The sequence below is a fragment of the Anopheles coustani genome (genome assembly GCF_943734705.1).
Source record: "Anopheles coustani chromosome X unlocalized genomic scaffold, idAnoCousDA_361_x.2 X_unloc_6, whole genome shotgun sequence".
Lineage (NCBI taxonomy): Eukaryota > Metazoa > Arthropoda > Insecta > Diptera > Culicidae > Anopheles > Anopheles coustani.
In genome coordinates, this window is record NW_026525170.1 from 460,001 (window position 1) to 471,967 (window position 11,967).

The 11,967-nt window shown below is 42.5% G+C and overlaps 1 non-coding gene across 1 annotated transcript; it reads right to left on the minus strand.

Annotated features, from left to right (window-relative positions):
- Positions 1 to 477: 477 nt before the first annotated feature.
- Positions 478 to 632, minus strand: LOC131270796 (5.8S ribosomal RNA). The gene has a single exon (XR_009179808.1). It is a non-coding gene; the product is annotated as a 5.8S ribosomal RNA (ribosomal RNA).
- Between the last annotated feature and the right edge of the window lie 11,335 nt (positions 633 to 11,967).

An 11,967-nucleotide genomic window follows, 5' to 3' on the forward strand; every position in this document is an offset into this window, starting at 1 on the left:
CGGTTGTTATCGTCACATCTGGCTTGCGACTACTTTGTTTCAATGTCCAATATGTACCGTTGGACTCGGTTAACGGGCTGTTAGCCCGCGTGTGGTTTAACTCACTGATACCTTCCATTGCCCATACGCTAGTTTGTTTGTGTTCCTTTGGTCAACTTCCATACTTGAATCATTTGTGCTACCGCTGCTGCTTCGACGCTACTTTGACATCTTCGCTTCTATTTAAATAAATAAATAAGCTGAAGCTAGACATCAGTAAACACCACCACAGACACCACAAGCACGCCTTCTCCTCGTACTTCCGCCTCACGCGGGAACACGGACGCTCTAAATACTTCGAATTCCAATGCCAGTATATTGTAAACCACGGGTTCTTTAATGCTAGCGGGTCGTCGCGACCCTAGTTAACATCATGGTGCACGTCTCGTGACGGGTGTCACGGCGTAGTTAAATGTATGCGATACATTTCTCAAATATAAGCGCTCAGTCATCTGTACATCATGGTAGGTTCCCACGACGTGCAATATGCGTTCAACTTATCAATGTTCATGTGTCCTGCAGTTCACATTATGACGCGCAGTTAGCTGCGGTCTTCATCGATCCATGAGCCGAGTGATCCACTGCCGAGGGTGACTAACTTGCGTAAGCCGCCGCTGTGCGCGTATACCCGTTCCCCGTAGGGAGGAGCAAGCCGCCGCTTAGAGACGAAGCATAAAGTGTCCTCATTCCACATAGGGCAAGCTGGATGAATCCATTTTACCCAGGACGGCCGAAGCGGCGTGGACCAGGGGAGAACTGAACCTTATACTTCACACCACAGTAAGTCTACGTGTCCTCTTCCACATAGGGCAAGCTAGAACTAACTATCTTACCCAGGACTGCCGAAGCAGCGTGGACCAGGGGAGGAACACACTTTTCATGGAAACGTAAGGCATCCATGACTGCCATAACGTAAGCCGCCGCTGTGCGCGTATACCCGTTCCCCGTAGGGAGGAGCAAGCCGCCGCTTAGAGACGAAGCATAAAGTGTCCTCATTCCACATAGGGCAAGCTGGATGAATCCATTTTACCCAGGACGGCCGAAGCGGCGTGGACCAGGGGAGAACTGAACTTTATACTTCACACCACAGTAAGTCTACGTGTCCTCTTCCACATAGGGCAAGCTAGAACTAACTATCTTACCCAGGACTGCCGAAGCAGCGTGGACCAGGGGAGGAACACACTTTTCATAGAAACGTAAGGCATCCATGACTGCCATAGTGCGTAAGCCGCCGCTGTGCGCGTAAACCCGTTCCCCGTAGGGAGGAGTCAAGCCGCCGCTTAGAGACGAAGTATGAAGTGTCCTCTTCCACATAGGGCAAGCTAGAATGAACTATCTTACCCAGGACCGCCGAAGCAGCGTGGACCAGGGGAGAACTGAACTTTATACTTCACACCACAGTATTGAGTAATGTGCCCTCTTCCACATAGGGCAAGCTGGAATGTTCCATTTTACCCAGGACGGCCGAAGCGGCGTGGACCAGTGGAGGACTACACAATCATGAGGTTTGATATCGACTTGTGTGTTTCAATAGGATACCGATGGTATGGTTTGAACCGATTTGATTTAGCCATTCTGAAGTCATCACTTGGTTGAAGCGCTGAACTAGGGAGGCATCGTTTACATATATATTGGTTTTCGCATGCTCTACTAGGTTAATGTCATGAGGTTGGCTATCGAGCATGCCCAAGTGATGACTTGATTGTGTGCTTGCTTGAATTCTTCACATTTCATACCATCGGTTAGTTGTCGAATCATTCCTCGATCATAACCTTCGTTCTTGGTTCATGTATGCTCTCTTCCACATAGGGCAAGCTAGAATTAACTATCTTACCCAGGACCGCCGAAGCAGCGTGGACCAGGGGAGAACTATACTTTGTCTTGTATGCCCTCTTCCACATAGGGCAAGCTAGAACTAACTATCTTACCCAGGACCGCCGAAGCAGCGTGGACCAGTGGAGGACTATACTTTGTTCATAACACCACAGTATTGAGTAATGTGCCCTCTTCCACATAGGGCAAGCTAGAATGAACTATCTTACCCAGGACCGCCGGAGCAGTGTGGACCAGTGGAGGACTACACAATCATGAGGTTTGATATCGACTTGTGTGTTTCAATAGGGTACCGATGGTATGTTTTGAACCGATTTGATTTAGCCATTCTGAAGTCATCACTTGGTTGAAGCGCTGAACTAGGGAGGGGCATCGTTTACATATATATTGGTTTTCGCATGCTCTACTAGGTTAATGTCATTGGGTTGGCTATCGAGCATGCCCAAGTGATGACTTGATTGTGTGCTTGCTTGAATTCTTCACATTTCATACCATCGGTTAGTTGTCGAATCATTCCTCGATCATAACCTTCGTTCTTGGTTCATGTATGCTCTCTTCCACATAGGGCAAGCTAGAATTAACTATCTTACCCAGGACCGCCGAAGCAGCGTGGACCAGGGGAGAACTATACTTTGTCTTGTATGCCCTCTTCCACATAGGGCAAGCTAGAACTAACTATCTTACCCAGGACCGCCGAAGCAGCGTGGACCAGTGGAGGACTATACTTTGTTCATTACACCACAGTATTAAGTATGGTGTCCTCTTCCACATAGGGCAAGCTAGAACTAACTATCTTACCCAGGACCGCCGAAGCAGTGTGGACCAGGGGAGGACTATACTTTATACTTCACACACTAGCCATACTGAAGTCATCACTTGGTTGAAGCGCTGAACTACGGCGGGGTAATCGTTTACAGGTTATAATCATATAGCTGCATGCTCATTAGTAGATAATGGAATATTGTATGGCAATATGAGCATGCCCAAGTGATGACTTTGTTTCAAGCTCAACAGGTAGGGTATTGAGTCCTCTTCCACATAGGGCAAGCTAGAATGAACTATCTTACCCAGGACCGCCGGAGCAGCGTGGACCAGTGGAGGACTATACCTTATCCATTACACCACAGTATTAAGTATTGTGTCCTCTTCCACATAGGGCAAGCTAGAATTAACTATCTTACCCAGGACCGCCGAAGCAGCGTGGACCAGATGAGGACTATACTTTATACTTCACACCACAGTTTTGAGTACGCCTTGCATAAAGTATCTAGTTTGAACCACGAGGGCTCACAATGTAGAACCGCGAGGGTTCTAGTACCGATTCTCTCGGTACGGCTTGGTCCGTGTTCCTTTATGCTTGTACTCTAAGTATTAAGTATTGTGTCCTCTTCCACATAGGGCAAGCTAGAACTAACTATCTTACCCAGGACCGCCGAAGCAGTGTGGACCAGGGGAGGACTATACTTTATACTTCACACACTAGCCATACTGAAGTCATCACTTGGTGGGGGTGAACTACGGCGGTATCTATCGTTTTGGTTCGGTCTATATAGGGTCGCTTGCATGCTCATTCGAATATAATGTAATTGTGTATGGCAATATGAGCATGCCCAAGTGATGACTTTGTTTCAAGCTCAACAGGTAGGGTATTGAGTCCTCTTGAACATAGGGCAAGCTAGAATGAACTATCTTACCCAGGACCGCCGGAGCAGCGTGGACCAGTGGAGGACTCTATACTTTATACTTCACACCACAGTATTGAGTACGACTTGCATAAAGCCCCTAATGAGAACCACGAGGGCTCTCTCAATGTAGAACCACGAGGGCTCTAGTACCGATTCTCTCGGTACGGCTTGGTCCGTGTTCCTTTATGCTTGTACTCTTAGAAAGTCTCAACCCGGAGGTCTTGACTTTGATTGTCATAGTTGGACTACGACGGGGCATCCGACCATTGCTGATCGAACACCCCTGATTCACCATCTTTCGGGTAGGCGGTACGCGTACCTCCGGACGCGGAAGTCTCAACCCGGAGGTCTTGACTTTGATTGTCATAGTTGGACTACGACGGGGTATCCGACTCATCGAATACCCCAGAAGCACACCATCTTTCGGGTAGGCGGTACGCGTACCTCCGGACGCGGAAGTCTCAACCCGGAGGTCTTGACTTTGATTGTCATAGTTGGACTACGACGGGGTATCCGACTCATCGAATACCCCAGAAGCACACCATCTTTCGGGTAGGCGGTACGCGTACCTCCGGACGCGGAAAGTCTCAACCCGGAGGTCTTGACTTTGGTTGTCATAGTTGGACTATGACGGGGCATCCGACCATTGCTGATCGAACACCCCTGTTACACCATCTTTCGGATAGGCGGTGCGCGACACCACCGACGCGGAAAGTCTCAACCCGGAGGTCTTGACTTTGTATTGTTGGATAGTCCTCTTCCACTATAGGGCAAGCTGGAAATATTCCATTTTACCCAGGACTGCCGAGGCAGCGTGGACCAGGGGAGAACTTCACGGAATCTTCAGGCATCCATGATTGCCATAGTGCGTAAGCCGCCGCTGTGCGCGTCAACTCGTTCCCATCCTAACATATGAATTTCTATGAATTTATGAAAAATCGACTAAGTCCGAGATGGCTTTAAGTAGGGATGCTGTATTGAGATGAGAGATGTAGGAGATCAAGATTCATCTCCATGCAGCATCCCATTCATCTCGCAGCATCCTCACATATGAATTTCTATGAATTTATGAAAAATCGACTAAGTCCGAGATGCCTTTAAGTAGGGATGCTGTATTGAGATGAGAGATGTAGGAGATCAAGATTCATCTCCATGCAGCATCCCATTCATCTCGCAGCATCCTAACATATGTTTTTCTTAGAATTTATGAAAAATCGACTAAGTCCGAGATGCATTTAAGTAGGGATGCTGTTTTAAGATGGGAGATGAAGAAGATCAAGATTCATCTCCATGCAGCATCATATTCATCTCGCAGCATCCTAACATATGTTTTTCTTTGAATTTATGAAAAATCGACTAAGTCCGAGATGAATTTAAGTAGGGATGCTGTATTAAGATGGGAGATGAAGTAGATCAAGATTCATCTCCATGCAGCATCCCATTCATCTCGCAGCATCCTAACATATGAATTTCTTAGAATTTATGAAAAATCGACTAAGTCCGAGATGGCTTTAAGTAGGGATGCTGTATTAAGATGGGAGATGTAGGAGATCAAGATTCATCTCCGTGCAGCATCCCATTCATCTCGCAGCATCCTAACATATGAATTTCTATGAATTTATGAAAAATCGACTAAGTCCGAGATGCCTTTAAGTAGGGATGCTGTATTGAGATGAGAGATGTAGGAGATCAAGATTCATCTCCATGCAGCATCCCATTCATCTCCCAGCATCCTAACATATGAATTTATATGAATTTATGAAAAATCGACTAAGTCCGAGATGGCTTTAAGTAGGGATGCTGTATTAAGATTGGAGATGTAGGAGATCAAGATTCATCTCCATGCAGCATCCCATTCATCTCCCAGTATCCTAACATATGAATTTCTATGAATTTATGAAAAATCGACTAAGTCCGAGTTGCCTTTAAGTAGGGATGCTGTATTAAGATGGGAGATGAAGAAGATCAAGATTCATCTCCATGCAGCATCCTATTCATCTCGCAGCATCCGAACATATGAATTTCTTAGAATTTATGAAAAATCGACTAAGTCCGAGATGCCTTTAAGTAGGGATGCTGTATTAAGATGGGAGATGGAGAAGATCAAGATTCATCTCCATGCAGCATCCCATTCATCTCCAAGCATCCTAACATATCAATTTCTTAGAATTTATGAAAAAGCGACTAAGTCCGAGATGGCTTTAAGTAGGGATGCTGTATTAAGATCGGAGATGAAGAAGATCAAGATTCATCTCCATGCAGCATCCCATTCATCTCCCAGCATCCTAACATATGAATTTCTATGAATTTATGAAAAATCGACTAAGTCCGAGATGCCTTTAAGTAGGGATGCTGTATTGAGATGAGAGATGTAGGAGATCAAGATTCATCTCCATGCAGCATCCCATTCATCTCGCAGCATCCTAACATATTAATTTCTATGAATTTATGAAAAATCGACTAAGTCCGAGATGCCTTTAGATAGGGATGCTGTATTGAGACGGGAGATGTAGGAGATCAATATTCATCTGCATGCAGCATCCCATTCATCTCGCAGCATCCTAACATATGAATTTCTATGAATTTATGAAAAATCGACTAAGTCCGAGATGGCTTTAAGTAGGGATGCTGTATTAAGATGGGAGATGGAGAAGATCAAGATTCATCTCCATGCAGCATCCCATTCATCTCCCAGCATCCTAACATATGAATTTCTATGAATTTATGAAAAATCGAATAAGTCCGAGATGCCTTTAAGTAGGGATGCTGTATTGAGATGGGAGATGTAGGAGATCAAGATTCATCTCCATGCAGCATCCCATTTATCTCCTAGCATCCTAACATATGAATTTCTTAGAATTTATGAAAAATCGACTAAGTCCGAGATGCCTTTAAGTAGGGATGCTGTATTAAGATGGGAGATGTAGGAGATCCAGATTCATCTCCATGCAGCATCCCATTCAACTCCCAGCATCCTAACATATGAATTTCTATGAATTTATGAAAAATCGACTCAGTCCGAGATGCCTTCAAGTAGGGATGCTGTATTGAGATGGGAGATGTAGAAGATCAAGATTCATCTCCATGCAGCATCCCATTCATCTCGCAGCATCCTAACATATGATTTTCTTAGAATTTATGAAAAATCGACTAAGTCCGAGATGCCTTCAATTAGGGATGCTGTATTGAGATGGGAGATGAAGAAGATCAAGATTCATCTCCATGCAGCATCCCATTCATCTCGCAGCATCCTAACATATGTTTTTCTTAGAATTTATGAAAAATCGACTAAGTCCGAGATGCCTTTAAGTAGGGATGCTGTATTAAGATGGGAGATGAAGAAGATCAAGATTCATCTCCATGCAGCATCATATTCATCTCGCAGCATCCTTACATATGTTTTTCTTAGAATTTATGAAAAATCGACTAAGTCCGAGATGCCTCTAAGTAGGGATGCTGTATTAAGATGGGAGATGAAGAAGATCTAGATTCATCTCCATGCAGCATCTCATTCATCTCGCAGCATCCTAACATATGAATTTCTATGAATTTATGAAAAATCGACTAAGTCCGAGATGGCTTTAAGTAGGGATGCTGTATTGAGATGAGAGATGTAGGAGATCAAGATTCATCTCCATGCAGCATCCCATTCATCTCGCATCATCCTAACATATGAATTTCTATGAATTTATGAAAAATCGACTAAGTCCGAGATGCCTTTAAGTAGGGATGCTGTATTGAGATGGGAGATGGAGAAGATCAAGATTCATCTCCATGCAGCATCCCATTCATCTCGCAGCATCCTAACATATGAATTTCTATGAATTTATGAAAAATCGACTAAGTCCGAGATGCCTTTAACTAGGGATGCTGTATTAAGATGGGAGATGAAGAAGATCAAGATTCATCTCCATGCAGCATCCCATTCATCTCGCAACATCCTAACATATGTTTTTCTTAGAAATTATGAAAAATCGACTAAGTCCGAGATGCCTTTAAGTAGGGATGCTGTATTAAGATGGGAGATGAAGAAGATCAAGATTCATCTCCATGCAGCATCCCATTCATCTCGCAGCATCCTAACATATGAATTTCTATGAATTTATGAAAAATCGACTAAGTCCGAGATGGCTTTAGGTAGGAATGCTGTATTGAGATGAGAGATGTAGGAGATCAAGATTCATCTCCATGCAGCATCCCATTCATCTCGCAGCATCCTAACATATGAATTTCTATGAATTTATGAAAAATCGACTAAGTCCGAGATGGCTTTAGGTAGGAATGCTGTATTGAGATGAGAGATGTAGGAGATCAAGATTCATCTCCATGCAGCATCCCATTCATCTCCCAGCATCCTAACATATGAATTTATATGAATTTATGAAAAATCGACTAAGTCCGAGATGCCTTTAAGTAGGGATGCTGTATTAAGATGGGAGATGAAGAAGATCAAGATGCATCTCCATGCAGCATCCCATTCATCTCGCAGCATCCTAACATATGAATTTCTATGAATTTATGAAAAATCGACTAAGTCCGAGATGCCTTTAAGTAGGGATGCTGTATTAAGATGGGAGATGAAGAAGATCAAGATTCATCTCCATGCAGCATCCCATTCATCTCGCAGCATCCTAACATATGAATTTCTATGAATTTATGAAAAATCGACTAAGTCCGAGATGGCTTTAGGTAGGAATGCTGTATTGAGATGAGAGATGTAGGAGATCAAGATTCATCTCCATGCAGCATCTCATTCATCTCCCAGCATCCTAACATATGAATTTCTTAGAATTTATGAAAAATCGACTAAGTCCGAGATGCCTTTAAGTAGGGATGCTGTATTAAGATGGGAGATGAAGAAGATCAAGATTTATCTCCATGCAGCATCCCATTCATCTCCCAGCATCCTAACATATGAATTTATATGAATTTATGAAAAATCGACTAAGTCCGAGATGGCTTTAAGTAGGGATGCTGTATTAAGATGGGAGATGTAGGAGATCAAGATTCATCTCCATGCAGCATCCCATTCTCCTCCCAGCATCCTTACATATGAATTTCTATGAATTTATGAAAAATCGACTAAGTCCGAGATGGCTTTAAGTAGGGGTGCTGTATTGAGATGAGAGATGAAGGAGATCAAGATTCATCTCCATGCAGCATCCCATTCATCTCGCAGCATCCTAACATATGAATTTCTATGAATTTATGAAAAATCGACTAAGTCCGAGATGCCTTTAAGTAGGGATGCTGTATTGAGACGGGAGATGAAGGAGATCAATATTCATCTGCATGCAGCATCCCATTCATCTCGCAGCATCCTAACATATGAATTTCTATGAATTTATGAAAAATCGACTAAGTCCGAGATGCCTTCAAGTAGGGATGCTGTATTAAGATGGGAGATGAAGAAGATCAAGATTCATCTCCATGCAGCATCCCATTCATCTCCCAGCATCCTAACATATGAATTTCTATGAATTTATGAAAAATCGACTAAGTCCGAGATGCCTTTAAGTAGGGATGCTGTATTGAGATGAGAGATGTAGGAGATCAAGATTCATCTCCATGCAGCATCCCATTCATCTCGCAGCATCCTAACATATGAATTTCTATGAATTTATGAAAAATCGACTAAGTCCGAGATGCCTTTAAGTAGGGATGCTGTATTGAGACGGGAGATGTAGGAGATCAATATTCATCTGCATGCAGCATCCCATTCATCTCGCAGCATCCTAACATATGAATTTCTTAGAATTTATGAAAAATCGACTAAGTCCGAGATGCCTTTAAGTAGGGATGCTGTATTAAGATGGGAGATGAAGAAGATCAAGATTCATCTCCATGCAGCATCCCATTCATCTCCCAGCATCCTAACATATGAATTTCTATGAATTTATGAAAAATCGACTAAGTCCGAGATGCCTTTAAGTAGGGATGCTGTATTGAGACGGGAGATGTAGGAGATCAGTATTCATCTGCATGCAGCATCCCATTCATCTCGCAGCATCCTAACATATGTTTTTCTTAGAATTGATGAAAAATCGACTAAGTCCGAGATGCATTTAAGTAGGGATGCTGTATTAAGATGGGAGATGAAGAAGATCAAGATTCATCTCCATGCAGCATCCCATTCATCTCGCAGCATCCTAACATATGTTTTTCTTAGAATTTATGAAAAATCGACTAAGTCCGAGATGCATTTAAGTAGGGATGCTGTATTAAGATGGGAGATGAAGTAGATCAAGATTCATCTCCATGCAGCATCCCATTCATCTCGCAGCATCCTAACATATGGATTTCTATGAATTTATGAAAAATCGACTAAGTCCGAGATGGCTTTAAGTAGGGATGCTGTATTGAGATGAGAGATGTAGGAGATCAAGATTCATCTCCATGCAGCATCCCATTCATCTCCCAGCATCCTTACATATGAATTTCTATGAATTTATGAAAAATCGAATAAGTCCGAGATGCCTTTAAGTAGGGATGCTGTATTGAGATGGGAGATGTAGGAGATCAAGATTCATCTCCATGCAGCATCCCATTCATCTCCCAGCATCCTAACATATGAATTTCTATGAATTTATGAAAAATCGACTAAGTCCGAGATGCCTTGAAGTAGGGATGCTGTATTGAGATGGGAGATGGAGTAGATCAAGATTCATCTCCATGCAGCATCCCATTCATCTCGCAGCATCCTAACATATGAATTTCTATGAATTTATGAAAAATCGACTTAGTCCGAGATGGCTTTAAGTAGGGATGCTGTATTAAGATGGGAGATGTAGGAGATCAAGATGCATCTCCATGCAGCATCCCATTCATCTCGCAGCATCCTAACATATGTTTTTCTTATAATTTATGAAAAATCGACTAAGTCCGAGATGCATTTAAGTAGGGATGCTGTATTAAGATGGGAGATGGAGTATATCAAGATTCATCTCCATGCAGCATCCCATTCATCTCGCAGCATCCTAACATATGAATTTCTATGAATTTATGAAAAATCGACTAAGTCCGAGATGCCTTTAAGTATGGATGCTGTATTAAGATGGGAGATGAAGAAGATCAAGATTCATCTCCATGCAGCATCCCATTCATCTCCCAGCATCCTAACATATGAATTTCTATGAATTTATGAAAAATCGACTAAGTCCGAGATGCCTTTAAGTAGGAATGCTGTATTGAGATGAGAGATGTAGGAGATCAAGATTCATCTCCATGCAGCATCCCATTCATCTCGCAGCATCCTTACATATGTTTTTCTTAGAATTTATGAAAAATCGACTAAGTCCGAGATGCCTTTAAGTAGGGATGCTGTATTAAGATGGAAGATGAAGAAGATCAAGATTCATCTCCATGCAGCATCTCATTCATCTCCCAGCATCCTTACATATGAATTTCTATGAATTTATGAAAAATCGACTAAGTCCGAGATGGCTTTAAGTAGGGGTGCTGTATTGAGATGAGAGATGAAGGAGATCAAGATTCATCTCCATGCAGCATCCCATTCATCTCGCAGCATCCTAACATATGAATTTCTATGAATTTATGAAAAATCGACTAAGTCCGAGATGCCTTTAAGTAGGGATGCTGTATTGAGACGGGAGATGTAGGAGATCAATATTCATCTGCATGCAGCATCCCATTCATCTCGCAGCATCCTAACATATGAATTTCTATGAATTTATGAAAAATCGACTAAGTCCGAGATGCCTTCAAGTAGGGATGCTGTATTAAGATGGGAGATGAAGAAGATCAAGATTCATCTCCATGCAGCATCCCATTCATCTCCCAGCATCCTAACATATGTTTTTCTTAGAATTTATGAAAAATCGACTAAGTCCGAGATGCCTTTAAGTAGGGATGCTGTATTGAGATGGGAGATGTAGGAGATCAAGATTCAACTCCATGCAGCATCCCATTCATCTCGCAGCATCCTACCATATGAATTTCTTAGAATTTATGAAAAATCGACTAAGTCCGAGATGCCTTTAAGTAGAGATGCTGTATTAAGATGAGAGATGAAGAAGATCAAGATTCATCTCCATGCAGCATCCCATTCATCTCCCAGCATCCTAACATATGAATTTCTTAGAATATATGAAAAATCGACTAAGTCCGAGTTTCCTTTAAGTACGGATGCTGTATTGAGATGGGAGATGAAGAAGATCAAGATTCATCTCCATGCAGCATCCCATTCATCTCGCAGCATCCAAACATATGTTTTTCTTAGAATTTATGAAAAATCGACTAAGTCCGAGATGCCTTTAAGTAGGGATGCTGTATTGAGATGGGAGATGAAGAAGATCAAGATTCATCTCCATGCAGCATCTAATTCATCTCGCAGCATCCTAACATATGAATTTCTTAGAATTAATGAAAAATCGACTAAGTCCGAGATGCC